Raw genomic sequence first — 21424 nt, 5'->3', positions numbered from 1 at the left:
ATAAAATTAACTGCCTTGGAAATGGCCCTGGGTTGGGCCGAGAGGCAAAAAAGGAGCTGTGATGTTCCTTCAGTATACCAGGGTGATTAGACACAAAATGTAACCCTTCCCTGGTACAGAGCTGAAGGGATTGGATACTGTAGCCTAGAGGATAATTCTCTGCCTTACAAGGCAAAGGTTGCAGGTTCAAGTCCCAGTGGGTATGGCTAGCTGATGAGGCCAAAATAAGGCCGAAATAGATCTATCCTAGTCTCCCTTAATTTTCAAATTCAGCTTAAACATGTGACACATACAGATAGAATTGTCGGCTATCAATAAAATTAACTGCCTTGGAAATGGCCCTGGGTTGGGCCGAGAGGCAAAAAAGGAGCTGTGATGTTCCTTCAATATACCAGGGTGATTCGACACAAAATGTAACCCTTCTCTGGTACAGAGCTGAAGGGATTGGATACTGTAGCCTAGAGGATAATTCTCTGCCTTACAAGGCAAAGGTTGCAGGTTCAAGTCCCAGTGGGTATGGCTAGCTGATGAGGCCAAAATAAGGCCGAAATAGATCTATCCTAGTCTCCCTTAATTTTCAAATTCAGCTTAAACATGTGACACATACAGATAGAATTGTCGGCTATCAATAAAATTAACTGCCTTGGAAATGGCCCTGGGTTGGGCCGAGAGGCAAAAAAGGAGCTGTGATGTTCCTTCAATATACCAGGGTGATTCGACACAAAATGTAACCCTTCCCTGGTACAGAGCTGAAGGGATTGGATACTGTAGCCTAGAGGATAATTCTCTGCCTTACAAGGCAAAGGTTGCAGGTTCAAGTCCCAGTGGGTATGGCTAGCTGATGAGGCCAAAATAAGGCCGAAATAGATCTATCCTAGTCTCCCTTAATTTTCAAATTCAGCTTAAACATGTGACACATACAGATAGAATTGTCGGCTATCAATAAAATTAACTGCCTTGGAAATGGCCCTGGGTTGGGCCGAGAGGCAAAAAAGGAGCTGTGATGTTCCTTCAATATACCAGGGTGATTCGACACAAAATGTAACCCTTCCCTGGTACAGAGCTGAAGGGATTGGATACTGTAGCCTAGAGGATAATTCTCTGCCTTACAAGGCAAAGGTTGCAGGTTCAAGTCCCAGTGGGCATGGCTAGCTGATGAGGCCAAAATAAGGCCGAAATAGATCTATCCTAGTCTCCCTTAATTTTCAAATTCAGCTTAAACATGTGACATATATATATATATATATATATATATATATATATATATATATATATATATATATATATACATACACATTGCATGTGTGTGTGTGTGTGTGTGTGTGTGTGTGTGTGTGTGTGTATGTATGTATGTATGTATTAAGGGGCGTACATAAGTGCACTGGTGTGCCTTTTGTCCCCTGTCCAATTGTCTTTTCTTTCTCTCACTTATCATATATATATTCTTTCTTTCATATATCCTCTCCTCTAAGTTCACTTTACCCTTATATATATTACTACATGTCTATTTTTCTTCCTATTTATTTGTGTATTGGACAAATGAATAAATAAAATAAATAGAATAAATGTATGTATGTATATCAAGTTTCTGCAATCCAATGATCTTTGTAATAGCATGCTCTCTTGGTATGAAAGAGTGATATTCAAATACATTTAGGGAACGGAAGATTGGGGAAAGCTACAGGATATTCAATGAATTAAAAATAATAATATACGACAAAGCAGCATCAATATTAACTTTCCATCTGGTCCAAAAATAAAGACAATGCTGCTGCTTTCAAAATATTGGTTGAAACAGAAAGCCCCTCACTTGTTTCTGGAAGGGGAGAAGGTAGATTACTTTGGGAAGGTAATATTATCTCAAAGAATGTTGAATGTTATTCACAAAGTTCTCAGCAGACCTGTCACGGCTCAATTTGCTGACAGCTAAAATGATTTGCTTATCCAGAAAAGCTCCAGTGAACAACAATACTCAGAGCTGGCAGAGGAGTATGATTTGTGTGTGTATGTTGAGGGGGGCCAGTTTGTGTTCGGTCCCACGGAGCTGGTCTTCACTTGGGCTCAGCTATAGCTGTCTGAATGTTACGTGATCATCTCTCAAGCATCTCTGCAGCATTGTCTGCAATGCTTTGGATTACTAGAAAGAGGCCTGAACTCTAACCACTGGGGGACTCCACCATACACTGCACAAACCTTTCCTTCGGCATATGCTGTTCATTGAGAAAGCAGGCACCACTGTGAGTGAGAATCACACTGCATGAGACATTAAGTTAGCAAGTGATTTACATATGTAATTTATTAATGTGTATGCACCACATGTGTGCCCGAACTTGGCTTTTCCAACACAGGCACACTGAGAAAATTTATGAAAGTTGGGGAATTGCATTCTCCTTCACATGGATTTATATGAACACTCAGGGCCACTCTGTCACAGTGTGGGGGTTTTTTCCCCAGTTTTTTTCTCTCCCAACAAGTTCATTTTCTTTAAAGGAGCTAACAAGCATCCAGTAACAAATGACAAAGGGAAAGTGCTTGCTCTGCTGCTTGTACATACAGCTGTAACAGTATCTCCCAATATATGTAAATGTGCAAAATCAGGCAAGGAAAGTTATAAATGATAATATCCCGGGATTTGCATAGTGCACTACAGGTAGTTGATAACTGAGGCCAAATTTTCGTTGCTAAGAAAAACATTTGTTAAGTGAGTTTTACTCACATTTCCCGACCTTTCTTGCCCAAATTGTTAAGTTGGTAACAAGGTTATTAAGTGAATCTGGCTTCCCCATTGGTTTGCTTGTCAATTGGTCGCCAAAGGGAATCACATAACCCTGGGACACTTCAATCATCAAAAATATGAGTCAATTACCAAACACCTGAATTATGATTGCATGCGCATCAAGATACTGCAATGGTCATGAGTATGAAAAATGGTTATAAGTCACGTTTTTCAGTGCTGTTGTAACGTTCAATGGTAACTTAATGAACTGTTGAGAGTATATAGCAGTGATGGAGAAACGTTTTTTGCTCAGGTGCCAAAAGGACGTGCGCCCACATTCATAATGCACACCCTGCCCCACATACATGCATGCCCAACTTCCCCCATACACATGCATTCAGACCACACTGAAGACTCCAGACTTCTGGTAGGCCGGTTGGGCGGTTTTTTGCCCTCTTTAGGCTTCAGGCAAACCTCTGGAGCCCAACAGTCCTAACTTCTGGTAGGCCCATTGGGCCCATTTTTGGCCCTCCACAGGCTCCAGAGGCTTTCCAGAAGCCTGGAGAGTGCAAAAATGGCCTCCCTCTGCCCTCTGTAAGCCTGAAAATCAACTGGCCAGTACACACCTGCACTCTGCAACTGATATAGGGAAAGAACTTGTGTGCCCTCTGATATGGCTCCACGTGCTATAGGTTTGTCATCATGGCAATCCATATAATACAATGAGAAGTGAAAATCCTCCACAAGGGGGGGGGGGGAACCATACTTTGCCCTGAAAGGAAAACCATTTTTAGACCATACAATAGTTATGTATGGAAAGACAAGTCCTGTTACTTACATATTATAAAAGATTAATACCAAATGTGAAGAGCCCTCAAGCTGAATCCATTCAATAAACTTATGATACTAAGATTGCAGGCAAGGATATTATCTGGGAATGATAGGAAAGTTAATTATATTGTTTTTATATTGTTTATATAATTGTATTTGTATTTATTGTTTACTTGATTTATATAATGTAAACAGAATTGGGAGACAGTCACTGGTTTCAGTTGGCAAAAAGGGGAAATCGCTTTTTTCTCTTTGCTGAAGTTATGAAAAATCCCTCTTGCACGGAAAAGTTGTCAATTCCAATTTGTTAGGTCTAGGTTTGTACCCTAGTTTTGTTAGGAAGGAAGGAAGGAAAGAAAGACGGAAGGAAGGAAGGAAATTTATTTGTAGTTTTGTTTTTATAATAATTATTTTAATGTGTTTTTTTTATATTTTTGTATAAGTGTATTTTATATTTTAAATTCTCATATATATATATATGTGTGTGTGTGTGTGTGATTGACACAAAAATATGTAACCCTTCCATGGTGCAGAGCTGAAGGGATTGGATACTGTAGCCTAGAGCAGTGTTTCCCAACCTTTTTTGAGCCGCGGCACATTATTCACATTTTCAAAATCCTGGGGAACATTGAGGGGGGGGGGCAAAAAAGTTTGGACAAAAAAAATCTCTCTTTCTCCCTTTCGCTCTATTTCTCTCTCCCTCCCTCTTTCTCTCCCTCCCTCTTTCTCTCTCTCTCCATCCCTTTCTTTCTCCCTTCCTTCCTCTCTCTTTTGCTCTTTCTCTCTCCCTCCTTCCCCCCTCTTGCTGTCTTTCTTTCTGTCTTTCCTTTCTTTCTCTCTCTCATTCTGTCTCTCTTGCTATCTCTTTCTTTCTCTCTTCCTTCCTCTCTCTTTTGCTCTTTCTCTCTCCCTCCTTCCCCCCTCTTGCTGTCTCTTTCTTTCTTTCTCTTTCTCTATCTCTCTCTCATTCTGTCTCTCTTGCTATCTCTTTCTTTCTCTCTTCCTTCCTTCCTCTCTCTTTGGCTCTCTTTCTCTCTCCCTCCTTCCCCCCTCTTGCTGTCTCTTTCTTTCTTTCTCTTTCTCTCTCTCTCTCATTCTGTCTCTCTTGCTATCTCTTTCTCTCTTTTCCTTTCTTTCTCTCTCTTGTTCTCTCTCTTCCTTCTCTGCGGAGGCCGGCAAAGCTTTTCCGGGTAGACTGGCTGGGGGATAGGGCGCGCGCACGCACGCACCCCCGACGTTCCAAAGAACCTTCTCCGAACTCCGCTGTGAGAAGGTTTTCCCCGAGCGCTCGCCGGAGGAGCTGGAGAAAGGGGCAGATCGAGCGGGAGGGCGGGAGGGCGTCAGCGGCGAGAAGCCAGGGGCGCGAGGGGAACGGAGGCACTGGGGGGTGGGGGCAGCCGCAGCGCCGGCCTCCGCACTTTCATCGCTCCCCACCCCAAACTCCAGTGCCCAGCTCCTTGCACGGCACTGGAAAAGGGTGCTGCATTGCCGGCTTCTACCTGGTGCTGCCAGGGAATCTCCAGCTGGGAAGGGCTCTCCTTAAGCTCTCCTTTTTCCCTAGGAGCTTGGCGGCACACCTGGCTGTGTCTCGCGGCACACTAGTGTGCCGCGGCACACCGGTTGGGAAACGCTGGCCTAGAGGATAATTCTCTGCCTTACAAGGCAAAGGTTGCAGGTTCAAGTCCAGTGGGTATGGCTAGCTGATGAGGCCAAAATAAGGCCGAAATAGATCTATCCTAGTCTCCCTTAATTTTCAAATTCAGCCAAAACATGTGACACACACACATATATGTACAGTGGTACCTCGAGATACGAGTTTAATTCGTTCCGGACCTGGGCTCTTAAGTCGAGCAGCTCTTATCTCGAACGACTTTTCCCCATAGGAATTAATGTAAATAATTTTAATTGGTTCCAGCCCTCAAAAAACTCACAAAGTTAGTCTAAATTATGCAGAAAGACATGTTTTTAATGAAGAAATGTACATGTACATATAAATGAATAATGAAGTTTCTTTCACTTAACTTGAAACTTTCTTAAACTTTTAAATTTACATATGTTCAACTTCTCTGCCACCCAATCCTGTAGGACAGAGGTCCCCAACCCTTTTTGCACCAGGGACCGGCTTTAAGCGATCAAGAGAGGAATGGGTGAATGAATGGACGGAGGGTGGGAAGGAAGGAAGGAAAGAGGGAAGGGACAGGAACAGAGGAAGGAAGCAAGGAAACTTATGAAAGGGGAGAGTAAGAGAGGAATGAGTGAAGGGAGGGAGGGAGGGAAGAAGGTGGGAAGGAGAAAGAAAAGAAGAAATAGAGGAAGGGAAGGTAAAAGAGAGAAAGAAAAAGAGAAAGAAAGAAAGAAAGAAAGAAAGAAAGAAAGAAAGGGGGAAGGGACAGGAACAGAGGAAGGAAGCAAGGAAACTTATGAAAGGGGAGAGTAAGAGAGGAATGAGTGAAGGGAGGGAGGGAGGGAAGAAGGTGGGAAGGAGAAAGAAAAGAAGAAATAGAGGAAGGGAAGGTAAAAGAGAGAAAGAAAAAGAGCAAGAAAGAAAGCTGCAAGCACCCCCCCGAGCCCCCCAGGCCGGCTGCAACCTTTTAAAACACGCACGCCGCTTCGCAGCTGTCTCCTGAAGCCGAACGCGGAAGTTAGTGTTTGGCTTCAGGAGACAGCTCCTTGGCGCTTGTATCTCGAATTTGGGCTTGTAAGTAGAACAAAAATATCTCTCCCCTCCCAGCTCTTATCTCGAGTTGCTCTTAAGTAGAGCAGCTCTTATGTCGGGGTTCCACTGTATATGTTTTTTCTGTTGGATCACCCTGGTATATTAAAGGAACGTCACAGTTCCTTTTTGCCTCTAGGCCCAACCCAGGGCCATTTCAAGGCAGTTAATTTATTCATAGCCGACAACTATATTCTGTATGTATCACATGTTTTTGCTGAATTTTTAAAATTAAGGGAGACTAGGATGGCAAGGCCAAAATGGTGCCATCCTAGTCTCCCTTAGTTTTAAAAATTCATCAAAAACATGTGATACATATATGTATATATAAAAGCTGTGTTGATTCATTAGGTGTACGGAAGGATAGATGCAGATTAAAGAGTGGGTTGAATGTGTTAAGATAAGGAAAAAAAAGATTCATAACAGAGTTCTATAAGTTGGCTCTTAACGTAATGAAATCAGCTAAATGATTCCTTGTCATGTATAATATTAAAAGTGCATTAAAACCTTTCAATGTAATTTGTGTAAGAAAGGTATTGTGTATTGAAGGTTTTCTCACCTATTACTATATTAATTAATATCTTATGTGTACCAAATATTCTATTTAAATTCGTCCTTGTGTTGTTCTCTATAAAAATATTGTCTAATTTTATTCTTCTCTGGGTGACAGATACTACTTGAAGAGTTAAGCTTTGTATTAAGTCTTTGTTTTAAAATCATTTTGTAGATACTTTTTTCCCTATCGGAAAATTCACATTACTTATAAATTCAAATGCAGTTCAGGTAAATTAAAAATAAAGAGATGCCTAGCTATAGTTCTGGGAGAAAGGGCCAAATAAGAACAAACTATTTAAATAACACAAATTTCTAGAAAAAGAAATATAATATGATTTGTTTAAAACTAATGCATAAAATCTATTTATAAGACATTCAGAGAAATTGCTTGGATTGTACCTAGGCAGCAGTGAGCCAGTTAAAAACATTATTATCTTTTAAGACCACAGAACGATGTTTTCTATTGAATCAAATGATTGGTTCATTTAGTTCAAGACTGTTAATATTGACTGGCAGGAGCTCTGGAGATGGTGAACATGACTTTTTTCAAGTCTTGTTGGAAATACCAGAAATTGTCCATGGATTTTCTGCATGGAAAGCATGTGCTTTCCTATTTAGATACAATCCTTCCTATAACTCTATTATCGATAGTTTACTGTTAGTGACTAACTGAGAATATAATTGCCCATCATAGCCTGGCCTCAAGAGATAAATATAGTGGGGTCATATGTGTTAATACTAAAATAGATGGGCTGAAATATACATTTGATTATTATAAGGCATTAAAGTATGTCTATCTTCTTACCTATCTTTTGAGCATCTGATTTTTTCCAGATGATGTTTAGATATAGTGACTCTACATTTGCACTTAGTTGTTTCTACACATGTGTAACACTCATGCCCTCATCACCTTGAGGCTCGACTACTATAATGCTCTATACATGGGGCTACCTTTGAAAAATGTTCGGAAACTTCAGATCGTGCAGAATGCAGCTGTGAGAGCAATCATGGGCTTTCCCAAATATGCCCATGTTACACCAACACTCCGCAGTCTGCATTGGTTGCCGATCAGTTTCCGATCACAATTCAAAGTGTTGGTTATGACCTATAAAGCCCTTCATGGCACTGGACCATATTATCTCAGGGACCGCCTTCTGCTGCACGAATCCCAGCGACCAGTTAGGTCCCACAGAGTGGATCTTCTCTGGGTCCCGTCAACTAAACAATGTCGTTTGGCGGGACCCAGGGGAAGAGCCTTCTCTGTGGCGGCCAAGGCCCTCTGGAACCAACTTCCCCCAGAGATTAGAATTGCCCCCACCCTCCTTGCCTTTCGCAAGCTACTTAAAACCCACCTCTGCCATCAGGCATGGGGGAATTGAGATCCTCTTTCCCCCTAGGCCTTTACAATTCTATGCATGGTATGTACCGTGTTTCCCCGATAGTAAGGCAGTGTCTTACTATCTTTTTACCCCCAAAAGCCCCACTGTGTCTTACTTTGGGGGTATGTCTTACATTGTCCCGGGCACCGGGGCCGGCTCGTCTTCGGGCGCGGGGAGCTGCCGGAAAGGAGGCGGGCGCCGACCTCGACGTTCGGCGGGTTGTGGGGAGCATCCCCTCGCCGCTCCCGGCAATGTTTCTCGGCAGGGGAGGCCAACTCCGCGGCGACACGGACGCTCGGCTGGCTGGCTAAAGGCAGGTCAAGGGGTGGATGGGCAGTCAAAAAGGGTGAGCGGCCGCCGCTGTGCCCTCCTTTGCCCGCCTCCTTTCCGGCAGTTCCCTGCGCGCCCCTCGCCTTCGCTCGCCGCGGCGCCACCGCCTCTTCCCCTGCCGAGGCTCAGCTGCAAGCGGCTCCGAGGCGAGCGGAAAGGAGGCGGGCGAAGGAGGGCGCAACTCCGGCCGCTCGCCTCGGAGCCGAGCGGCCTCGCTGGCCGCTTGCAGCTGAGCCTCAGCAGGGGAAGAGGCGGTGGCGCCGCGGCGAGCGAAGCGAGGGGCGCGCAGGGAGCTGCCGGAAAGGAGGCTGGTGAAGGAGGGCGCAGCTCCCTGCGCGCCCCTCGCCTTCGCTCGCCGCGGCGCCACCGCCTCTTCCCCTGCCGAGGCACAGCTGCAAGCGGCTCCGAGGCGAGCGGAAAGGAGGCGGGCGAAGGAGGGCGCAGCTCCGGCCGCTCGCCTCGGAGCCGAGCGGCCTCGCTGGCCGTTTGCAGCTGAGCCTCGGCAGGGGAAGAGGCGGTGGCGCCGCGGCGAGCGAAGCGAGGGGCGCGCGGGGAGCTTGGAAGCAATGTCATCGCCCCCCCCCGCAATACCGTTTATACCGTGTTTCCCCGAAAGTAAGACATATGTCTTACTTTCGGGGTATGGCTTATATAAGCCGACCCCCCTGAAACCCCCCATATGTCTTACAATCGGGGGGGTCTTACTATCGGGGAAACACTGTATGTATGTTTGGTTTTTATATTAATGGGTTTTTTAATCATTTTTAGTATTAGATTACTATTGTACATTGTTTTATTGTTACTGTTAGCCGCTCGGAGTCTCTGGAGAGGGGCGGCATACAAATCCAATAAATACATAAATAGATAGATAGATAGATAGATAGATAGATAGATAGATAGATAGATAGATAGACAGACAGACAGACAGACAGACAGACAGACAGACAGACAGACAAACAAACAAACAAATAAATAAATGAACAGAAGCCATCATATGAAGTCTGGTTAAATTCTTCAATGTCCATTCTTTTATCAAAGCAAAGAAAAAAGAAAAGAAATAGTTTGATCTGAAAACATAAGGTGATTTCTTAAGGTGGTTTCATGCAAAACATTCAAGTCCAAAATAAAGTAAACAAAGTCAGCCAGCACTGGGAGGAAATATTTCTCATGTCCTATGATCAGTGGTGGGTTCCTACCAGTTCGACCCAGTTCAGGTGAACTGGTAGCAGCAGCGACTGGCGGCTCCACCCACCCATAAACAGGCTTTAGGTTTGACTATCGGGTGTTTTTTTTTCAAAGTTAGAGTCTGGGCATATAAATTTGGCTTTCATCTCCAACTCTGCAATTTTCCAGTGCACCATCAATGTGTAGGAAGGTCAACATTCTGTAAAATCATAGGTCATGCCCATTCGGCAAGCATTAATTTTGAAAAAGTTATTCTAGTAATTGTTGCAACAAGAATTACAGTGTTCCCTCGCTTTTCGCGGGGGATGCATTCCGAGACTGCCCGCGACAGTTGAATTTCCGTGAAGTAGAGATGCGGAAGTAAATACACTATTTTTGGCTATGAACAGTATCACAAGCCTTCCATTAGCACTTTAAACCCCTAAATTGCAATTTTCCATTCCCTTAGCAACCATTCAGATTATTACTCACCATGTTTATTTATTAAAGTTTATTTAAAAAAATATTTATTAAAGGCAGACGAGTTCGGCAATGACATATGACGTCATCGGGTGGGAAAAACCGTGGTATAGGGAAAAAAACCTGCAAAGTATTTTTTAATTAATATTTTTGAAAAACCGTGGTATAGACTTTCCGCGAAGTTCGAACCCGCGAAAATCGAGGGAACACTGTACTCCGATTCTCTCTCACACAAAATTCACTAGGGGCCTCCTATTCTTTCCCTCTTAAACTTAATAGAGTAATGATAATCCGTGTGTGTATCATGGGTGGGCTACTGCCTGGATGGGGGGGACACACAGTGGGGTAGCGAAAATGGAGCTCCACCCTAAAGCACCCAATTTGCACAGAAAGATGTTGAAAGAAATGCATAAGCCACGCCCACAGTGTGGTAGTAAAAATTTTGGTATCCCTTCACTGGTGTGTATGTGTGTGTGTGTGTGTGTGTGTGTGTGTGTGTGTGTGTGTGTGTAGATCCATTACGTACTACATGAAAATCACCTCCTTCCCTTCCCTATTGATCTAGGGAAAGAAGGAATAAAATTGCTTAAACTCGGTTTAATAGCATTTCAGCACCAGCAAAGATATTTCTTTCCCCTCAGGTGTTTCTAATACTTGTATTTTAGGCATCCATTATACAGTGAAATACTGATTTTGTATGTTTTACATGTTATTTATTTACTACTTTGTACTGCATTCATTATTTTTAATTTTTCATCTGCTTAGGGAAGGGGAAAATCATATTTAAAGTGACATTGCAATCCACCCAGGGATTTATTTAGAAATCTACCAACGAAAGATATAAACAAAACAGAAAGGCAAGATATCCCCGATTCAATCTATCTTTGCAGAATCCTCTTTTATATGATGCATTAATGACACACATTAGTCCTGCCCTACAAACTTCATGGCTAAAGCTGCAATCAGAGGCATTGATGGTGAATCTTTGGTCAATTGAGAAGCCTGGGGAGCACATGAAATGACAGGAACGAGCGTAGCAAAACATTCCCAGAATCAGGACACTTTATTCCCCTTTCCCTCATTTTGTAAAGAGTGAAGAACTATGGCTCGAGGAAAGAAGGAGACATGGTCTTTGGTTCTGCTTAAGGTTGCCCCAGGGAGCGTGCACTGGGATTCAAGGGGGCTGTGATGATGTGAGAAGTGCATTGCCATCTGGAGGAAGGAAGGGGGCAGCACCATCCCCCATCAAGAAGCCGGCTGGCAGAATTGATTTTGACAGGATGGAAAATTTACCCCTGCTGCTCTTGAAAGCCCCAAAGCTGCCTGTCATTACCGCAATGTGGGCAAAAAGCACAGCAGGAGTTCTTTGCATCTGCCTGAGGTTGAACGGGAGAACAATTTAAGTACGCTGAAGTAGGAGATTTGGGTGGTGGGAGGGGAGTAGGGAGAGAGGCTGATAGCAAAAGTCAAAGCAGCATTTAGGAGTTGCGGCAAAGGCAACTCTATGCTGAATGAGGAACAGAAGTTTTGCCTGCCAGTAAACTCCAGAATCCAATGGAGAAAATTAAAATAAATCACACCACACCGTTGGAAAACGTAACCTGACAGGAATGGATTAGCGTTATCTCAGTGGGCCTAGGTTATCTCACTTGGGGATTCACATGAGTTCCTACCATCTTGTGCAGGTACCATAACACCTGGTGCTGGGCCCCAAGCTACACAACTAAAAAGGGGGGTTTGTGGAAGAGAAAACCATCAGTCATAATGAATAATTGTGTCTCTGGTGACATGACTTTGAGTACCACTTATAGGGAAAGAGTAGGTGAACCTATTGTGCTCATGACTTATTTATGAGCTTTTAAAGGCATCTGGCAGGTTGTTCTGTGGGAAACAGGATGTTCGAATGGACAGGTCCTTAATCTGCTCCAGGTATTTTCTTTCTCTTTTCCCGTTTTTATGAATTTTGGATAGCTAGGAATCAAAAATATCCAGTTGGATGCTTCCCTTCAGATGGTCATTTTGCAATTAAAGAATATCTCCATCCAAAGCATCAGGTAACTGTGATGAAGAAAAAACGGATTCCTTGAAAATCAGAACAAACAATGCTAGTCTTTTGTGAAACATTTGACCTAGTAAAAATGTCCTAATTTGTTACTTTGTTTAACACATTTCTAAGACCACAGAATCTAGAGACTTAGTGACTTACACAGAACAAATACAGATTAATGCAGTAGGAATAAAACAACTCTGAATGCAATAGAAATAAAAAGAAAGCATGCAACAGGAACATGCAACAATAAAACAGAAATGAAAATTCTATTTTTCACAATAAGAAAAAAGGGCTCCGATACAATTTGGTTTCCTGAACTTCACGAAGTACTGGATTTGCAGCAGTTTCTGCTTGGCAGATCTAATTAATCAAGGCCACAACGATAGAAAGCTGTGTAAGTTGGTTCTCAACATCTCAAATTCTTTGAGAGAAGGTGCCATTATTTGGAGAAATTAAGGAATTAGAAGAAACATGGGATCAGCAAAACCTCTTTTCCTATTTTTCTGCAACATTTGCGATTGCTGCAAACCGTTGTAATTAAATCTGATTTCAGAAAACATTTCATGATGGATAAGTTAGTACTTACTAATGCACATGATTACGTTACAAAATCCTAGCATCTTAAACTCTACAGTCTGTTGCTTTCAGCCATCCAGGAGGATAAATGGATTTTGTCTCCCGAGCTAAGTAGGAGGTTTTCTGGAACATGGCGATGAAATGGAAGAACAATCATCAGTCAGCCTGCCCTTCCGATAGCTCTTTTTCAAAAGTACTTAGTCTGCCTGTGAAAGTGGCAAATAATTATTTCATATTAGCCGAATTCTACAGATGAATAAGGTTCTTCTTTAGTTAAATATTAAGGAGGATGGGAAAACTAAAACAGTGCTTAAAAACGCAGTAATATTTAAAAGGGCAGCTGACACTGAGTTTTGCTGTGGTTGTGAAATTGCTTTCTGGAGGTAGTCTGGCTTCAATTTTTCCTTTCATTCATTTCTGTTGCATTAATGCAAATTCCACATCATTTTCCAATCTGCTACACACATGCAAAACGACTTATTTCTTTTTTTGGGGGGGTGGGGGTACCAGAGACAAAACTCTTTCTCGATCAGTGACAGCTAGCAAAGCAGAAATGGCATGCTCGGATATCTGCACTTCCCTTTCTTCTTTCCTTTGTTATCTGGATAGCTTTTCTTTTTCCTTGTGAGCATTAATCATGGTGTGGATTGATTCTGTCCCATCAAGCCGGCTCAACTCCTAATGATTCCATTGATAGATTTTCTTCATAAAATCATGCCTTAGTGTGTGTCACAGATACACTAATACCAGCTATTGCTTTCTTTCATATACCAGAATTGGAACTCATGGTTTAAATTACATATAAAAAAAAACATGGAAAAATCAGCTAGTACTGATGATTAATTAATTTATTAATACAGTGGAACCCCGACATAAGAGCTGCTCTACTTAAGAGCAACTCGAGATAAGAGCTGGGAGGGGAGAGATATTTTTGTTCTACTTACAAGCCCAAATTCGAGATACAAGCGCCAAGGAGCTGTCTCCTGAAGCCAAACGCTAACTTCCGCGTTCGGCTTCAGGAGACAGCTGCGAAGCGGCGCGCGTGTTTTAAAAGGTTGCAGCCGGCCTGGGGGGCTCGGGGGGGTGCTTGCAGCTTTCTTTCTTGCTCTTTTTCTTTCTCTCTTTTACCTTCCCTTCCTCTATTTCTTCTTTTCTTTCTCCTTCCCACCTTCTTCCCTCCCTCCCTCCCTTCACTCATTCCTCTCTTACTCTCCCCTTTCATAAGTTTCCTTGCTTCCTTCCTCTGTTCCTGTCCCTTCCCCCTTTCTTTCTTTCTTTCTTTCTTTCTTGCTCTTTTTCTTTCTCTCTTTTACCTTCCCTTCCTCTATTTCTTCTTTTGATTCTCCTTCCCACCTTCTTCCCTCCCTCCCTCCCTTCACTCATTCCTCTTACTCTCCCCTTTCATAAGTTTCCTTGCTTCCTTCCTCTGTTCCTGTCCCTTCCCTCTTTCCTTCCTTCCTTCCCACCCTCCGTCCATTCATTCACCCATTCCTCTCTTGATCGCTTAAAGCTGGTCCCTGGTGCAAAAAGGGTTGGGGACCTCTGTCCTACAGGATTGGGTGGCAGAGAAGTTGAACATATGTAAATTTAAAAGTTTAAGAAAGTTTACAAGTTAAGTGAAAGAAACTTCATTATTCATTTATATGTACATGTACATTTCTTCATTAAAAACATGTCTTTCTGCATAATTTAGACTAACTTTGTGAGTTTTTTGAGGGCTGGAACCAATTAAAATTATTTACATTAATTCCTATGGGGAAAAGTCGTTCGAGATAAGAGCTGCTCGACTTAAGAGCCCAGGTCCGGAACGAATTAAACTCGTATCTCGAGGTACCACTGTAGATCTATAGGGCTTCCCAACTCAAACAATAAGTCTAGTCTCTGCTGTACAGCCATAGTTAGCATCTTCATGCATTTAATCACTGATTAATTTTTTAAAAAATTATTCAGAGAATGCATTCTCATTAATTTCTAATTAGCACGCTTATTGTTTTTGGTGAGTTGTAATTCCTTAAAAAATTTTAAGAGTTCATCACTGTTGAACTCAATTGTCATTTTTTACTCCTCCATTCATCTTTTAAGTTGCTGCCATTCCATCAACAAAAGTGGCAGCATTCTGTGGCAGATGTGGTAATTGATAAGGACACTCATTCTATCTGTATTTCCTTTGTGTGAAACAATTTATTCCCAGAATCCCTTGCAACGAGGCTACCTCTGGAACATTCTGGAATAGCTGGAAGCTAGCTGCTTAAGAAAAATTCCATTACTGCCACCACAGGTGGTAGAATTAATATACAGTTGAAACAAAGAGGAAAACATCCTTGTCACCACTAGAACAGTTGAAGAGATTAGAATTGAGGATGAAACATTATTGTTGTTTCTCTTCTACCATTTCTTCCAGTCATCTTTTGGGCACAGTCTATCCATAGGAGCAAACATCTCTTTTGACACTATTGATAATTAAACTTTGATTCCTTTTTCCAAAAGTGTCTTTCAGTATTTCCAGTGCTGTAATATTTTGGATTTAAGCTATTAATCAGGTTTATATTCTTTTCCTTTAATTAAAACATTTAGTTACACTTAGTATCCAATTTTTAAAATTGCTTTACTTTATAATGTCGCAGAAAAATAAATCAAACCAAATCCACTCCCTTTTGGGAAGGAGTCTTTATAATCAATTCCAAAATCTTATTTCAAAATTATCTGAACCCTTAATCCATTTATACCTTTCTAAAATCAATGTCTTAATTGGCTTTTTGCTGTTTACTTCACTTTTTAAGTATTTTAATCTTGTAGTTAACATCTTATTTCATTAAGGATGGAAAGCAGACTGACCCAGTGTTTTAAGACTTGTTGATCCAAAGGTCTTTCCAATAGATGAAAAGTAGTTAACAAGGGATTTTCTAGCTTGATTAGAAAAGGAGGTTTGCAAATATAGTGTCCTTTTAAACTGGAGTTGCAAGCGTGATATCTATTCCCTCATCACTCAGTGCTCAAATCATGGGAAACTACTGTCTTGGGATCATCTTATGAGGTGCAACTCTCTGAAACACTTGTGGGTGATCTCATATCTTTGTCTGGAAAGGTTTAAACAGTGGTCTACTCATCAGCTGTACATTCTTCTTCATGGTTGTCAGCTCTGCATTTTAGGGAGCTGGCCTCAAGACAGCCATTTTTTCCTCTGGAAAACTCTGCCAGTCAGGGTTGAGGATTAGGACTATTTATTATTATTATTATTATTATTATTATTATTATTATTATTAATTGGATTTGTATGCCGCCCCTCTCCGCAGACTCGGGGCGGCTAACAACAATGATAAAAAACAACATGTAACAATCCAATTTAATAAACAACTAAAAAACCCTTATTATAAAAACCAAACATACACACAAACATACCATACATAACTTGTAATGGCCTAGGGGAAGGAATACCCTAACTCCCCCATGCCTGGCGACAAAGGTGGGTCTTGAGTAATTTGCGAAATTACCGTAATTTACCGTACTTATAAAGGGTATTACTCCTTTTCATGCAAGACAACAAATGCTTTTGGACTTTCATCTCTTATTTTATGGGAGAAGAATAATTTCTTCCCAATTCTTCAATTTGATATCACAATTTGGTAGTACTATTTGGTTATCTAAAATGTCTAGATTTAAAAAATTGTGAAGATTTTATGATGTCTTTTAATTTTGTTTCCTTCTGTAATGTACAAATAGACCACCATGTTTTCAATTCCTTTTCAACCATCTCCATATCTGTCAAGGAATGTTGTACGTTTCTATCTATTGGGGAGTGGGGAAAAATAGAAAATTAAACCTTGTTAAAGATGATTAAACTGCAATGCAGAGTGAAAAAAGCTACTCCACTGTTTTGTTCACAATAATAACAGGTTCTGAACTATAATTAAATTCTTCCTTCCAATAACTGTATATACACGCACAGATAGAAAAACAATACAGTGATTAAAATGATTAAGGAGCTGTTTTCAAAAGCAGAGATGAGCCAAAGAAGGTTGGAAGAGTTTTAGGTGTCTCAAAATATAAGTACCAGCTGGGAACCAGATGGCATTTGGCTACCTTAACCCAGTATTTGAAATATCAGTAGAAGGATCCAGAATCTGACTTCTCCCTTCAGCTAAAATAGACACCCGAAGGAATAAACTGGCAGTACAAAGTATATTTCCTAACACCAAGATCTATTAAATCATGGGATAGCCTCCCAGAGGTAGCGGTAGATGCCAAATATCTTGGCACTTTTCAAACAAGATGGGACAAAGTGCTAAATATACTAGAGGGAATCCATTCTGTTTGCTTAGGGTAAAAATCATAAAATGATTTTTCTCCCATATATATTTGAATTGGCAGCATCCCTCCCTCCTTCCTATATTAAACAAAATGAAGGTAAGATTATGGAAATCCAAATAAATAGATATAATATTATGTATTGTCCTTCCTCATAGCAAATTCTTCTGATTAAGGATATCCCAATTTAGCTTAAAGGGATAAAATAGCAGTTTCTAATTGCATAGATTTTTAAATAACCCCAGTGACCTTGAGCACATGGTGAGTGCACTGAGATGGGAACTTCTTATAATTAATAATTTTATTTTGCTGCAGAGGAACTCCAATGCTAATACAGAAAGAAAGAAAGAAAGAAAGAAAGAAAGAAAGAAAGAAAGAAAGAATCATTTGATTACCAGAGAAGTGAAGATCATGACAAAAGCTTCTTTAAAATACGCCCCCATTTAAAATGTTTCCAGTAGTGAAACTGTTTATGTTATTGTTTGTTTATTATTTAAACTAATATATATGTGTGTATGTGTATTAAAACATAAATTAACAATGCATTTATCATTACTCTGGCTGGCATATAGAAATAAAAACCCATTTATTGTGTGAAAAGGGGACAGAATGAGTTTATACTATTTCAAAAGATGTTGCTAAGGATCCTTTGTACCATCTTGGATGATATTGAGTTGCAACTCTTGAATGTGATTCTGACCAGAATGCAGAATATAAGAACTTTATTGATTTATATTTTGTATTTCTTAACTCCCTGGGAGAAGAGAAAAGTAACCTGAGGTCGTTTAAATCTTTTGGATTACAATTCCTACAAACCCATGCCATCAATGTCAGTTAATGGAAGTTGAAATCCAAAAATTGTAGAGGGCACCTGGTTGCCTATCCTTGATTAATGAAGGCCAGCAATGGCATTTTAGAGTTTTATGTACGGTCCCCTTGAGCTGAATTCTGCTTGCAAAGCATATATTGTATTTTATTGTATTGTACTGTACTGTACTGTACTGTTTGTTTGTTTGTTTGTTTGTTTGTTTATTATCTATCTATATATTCATTCATTCATTCATTCATTCATTTATTGGATTTAGATACCAATATATAGAGGACTGGTGTTGCTATATTGCGCACCTGTAGTCCTTATCTAAGATACTCTACCCTGACATCTTTTTTAAGGACACAATATTTATGATGCATAATCTAGATTTTATTTTTTTCCATGGTATTCCAAAATGCACTGTTATTCAAGTATTAGTTTAGACAGTAGATTTATTTGAAGGGCATAAGCTACTTCATTGCAACTTGGTGTAGCATCTTGTCCTAACAAGACACTTTGTCTAAATGAAGAATTAAGTGATGATTTATCCAACCCAATTGGATCTATCTCAAAAACTCCAGCTTTACCAAAACCACTGTTAATATGAACGTCAAGGAAGAAGAATAGAATAGAATAGAATAGAATAGAATTCTTTATTGGCCAAGTGTGATTCAACATACAAGGAATTTGTCTTTGGTGTGTATGCTCTCAGTGTACAAAAAAGAAAATATACATTTGTCAACAATAATGAGGTACAACACTTAATGACTGTCATAGGGTACAAATAAGCAATCAGAAAACAATCAATATTAACAAGGATACATGCAACAAGTTACAGTCATACAGTCATAAGTGGGAAGAGATGGGTGATCGGAATGATAATAAGACTAATAGTAGAGTAATGCAACCTTAGTGAATCGTTTTACAGTGTTGAGGGAATTATTTGTTTAGCAGAGTGAGGAAGTTCAGGACAAGTAATAGGAGCTAACCCCGTTACGTGGCATTGGGGATTCGAACCACTGAACTGCCGACCTTTTGATCAACAAGATTAACACCTTAGCCACTGAGTCCATTAAATTTATGGATATCCCTGGCTCTGAGCCTTCTGAATTGGAAATAACATGACAAATCAGATCTCAGGTGTTTAAGGAATCTGCTTGAAAATGTCCTTGTTTCTCACAAGCATGGCACTTGTTTGTTAGCTCAGAAGGGGAATTTTGTTTTTTTTTGTTTAGTCAAGTACGTATTGGTAATATACATAGATATAATGCTGTTTATATACATGAGATGGGTACTAATAAAAGGGAAACATTAGGACATATGTGTGAGAGGATCTTTTACCGTTTACCTTAGACATGTGGCAACACACCATCATGTAGGCATTTATGTTCATCTTCAAAGCAGAGTGACCCTGCAATATATCCACATGCCTCAATAGTTTCTATCTCATAGAGTCTTTGATTGCAGGCAAATCTGCCTTGTCCACTTAGCCTGTCAAATCCTCTAACAGGAGGAAATGATGATGATATTCATGCATTGTGTTTGAAGAGGACCTTGTCATCTAATGGGTTATGGGTTGTACGTGACACGTCATTAGGTTGCTGGTAAGGCCTATATGGGCACAAAATGTTCGGCCACATGTTGGGTAGACATATTTGGGCACCATTGTCGCAGCTTTGCGGAGTGCTCGCTTCTCTTCTGCTATGAATATTGTTCTGGCCTCAGATGTCTGGCAGCCTTGGTGGATCAGCATGTGCCATGTTAGTCAATCTTGTGACAGGGTTTCCCAGGAGTGATGTTGATATCGAGGGACTTGATGGAGGTTTTCAATGTGTTGCTTCCTTTGTCCCCCATGTGATCACTTTCCTTTAGACAGGTCACGATAGAGGAGCTGTTTAGGGATGCAATGGTCTGGAATCCTAGCAACATGGCTTGCCCAGTGTGTCTGGCCTAGACCCTAGATGTCGCAGTGGTTAAAGTGCAGCACTGCAGGCTACTTCAACTAACTGTGGTTCAGCAGTTCAGATCTCACCACCGGCTCAAGATTGACTCAGCCTTCCATTCTTCCAAGGTGGATAAAATGAGGGCCCAGACTGTAAGGGGCAATATTTGATTCTGTAAACTGCTTTAAGAGAGGTCTGTAAAAGCACTATGAACTGGTATACAGTGGTATCTCTACTTACGTCATCTTTGTTTGGCTCTTTGTCCTAGTGGAATTTTGTCCATTTATACACACATCAATAAATGGTGGAAACCTTCCTGTCAATAAATAAGGGAAACAAGCCATCCAGCCTAAATACAGTGGTACCTCTACTTACAAACTGAATTCATTCTGTGACCAGGTTTTTAAGTAGAAATGTTTCTAAGAAGAAGTAATTGTTCTCATAGGAATCAATATAAAAGCAAATAATGTGTGTGATTGGGGGAACCACAGGGAGGGTGGAGGCCCTGTTTCCTCCCAGGAGATTCCTAGAGAGGTCCCACGGAGGCTTCCCCCCCACCTTTTTTGGCCCTGTTTCCTCCCAGGAGATTCCTAGAGAGGACCCATAGAGGCTTCTCTCTGCCTTTTCTGGTTACGGTTTCGGAGGCTCTGGTTTGTAAGTAGAAAATGGTTCTTGAGAAGAGGCAAAAATACCTTGAACATCCGTTTCTTATCTAGAAAAGTTCGTAAGTAGAGGCGTTCTTAGGTAGATGTACCACTGTATAAGTCTAAATGCTATTGCTATTGCTATTTCATCAGCAGGGTGGGAATTGATGGCAGACCTACTCTGGAGAGGACCTCGGTGTGAGACATCTTATCCTGACACTAGTTCCTCAGAATTCTATGATGCAGGTCATGTGAAAGTGGTTCAATTGTCAAGCATGTCTCCTGAATACAGTCCAAGTCTCACTAGCATACAATAGGGTAGTTAGCACTACTGCTCAGTAGACTTTGCGCTCTGTAGCAAGGGTTATTCAATATCAGTTCCACACATTGGTCATTAGTCTGCCAAATGCAGAGCTTGCCTTGGCGATTCTGCAGTTATTCTACTTTATACATGTGATTCTACCTTAGACATTTATTTTTTTATTTATTTTATTTTTTCAAGTACATATTGGTGGTATACAAAGATATAACAATGTTTACAGCCAACTCCCCCCAGAGATTAGAATTGCCCCCACCCTCCTTGCCTTTTGTAAGCTACTTAAAACCCACCTCTGCCACCAGGCATGGGGGAATTGAGATGCTCTTTCCCCCTGGGCCTTTACAATTTCATGTATGGTATGTCTGTCTGTATGTTTGGTTTTTTATATTAATGGGTTTTTAATCATTTTTAGTATTTATTGGATTATTATTGTACATTGTCTTATTATTGCTGTTAGCTGCCCCAAGTCTCCGGAGAGGGGCGGCATACAAATCTAATAGATAAATAGATAAATAGATAAATAGATAAATAGATAAATAGATAAATAGATAGATAGATAGATAGATAGATAGATAGATAGATAGATAGATAGATAGATAAATAGATAA

This window comes from Erythrolamprus reginae, chromosome 3 (genome assembly GCF_031021105.1).
Source record: "Erythrolamprus reginae isolate rEryReg1 chromosome 3, rEryReg1.hap1, whole genome shotgun sequence".
Taxonomy (NCBI): Eukaryota; Metazoa; Chordata; class Lepidosauria; order Squamata; family Dipsadidae; genus Erythrolamprus; species Erythrolamprus reginae.
The sequence above is the reverse complement of the archived record's forward strand: the minus strand, read 5'-3'. Positions refer to the sequence as shown.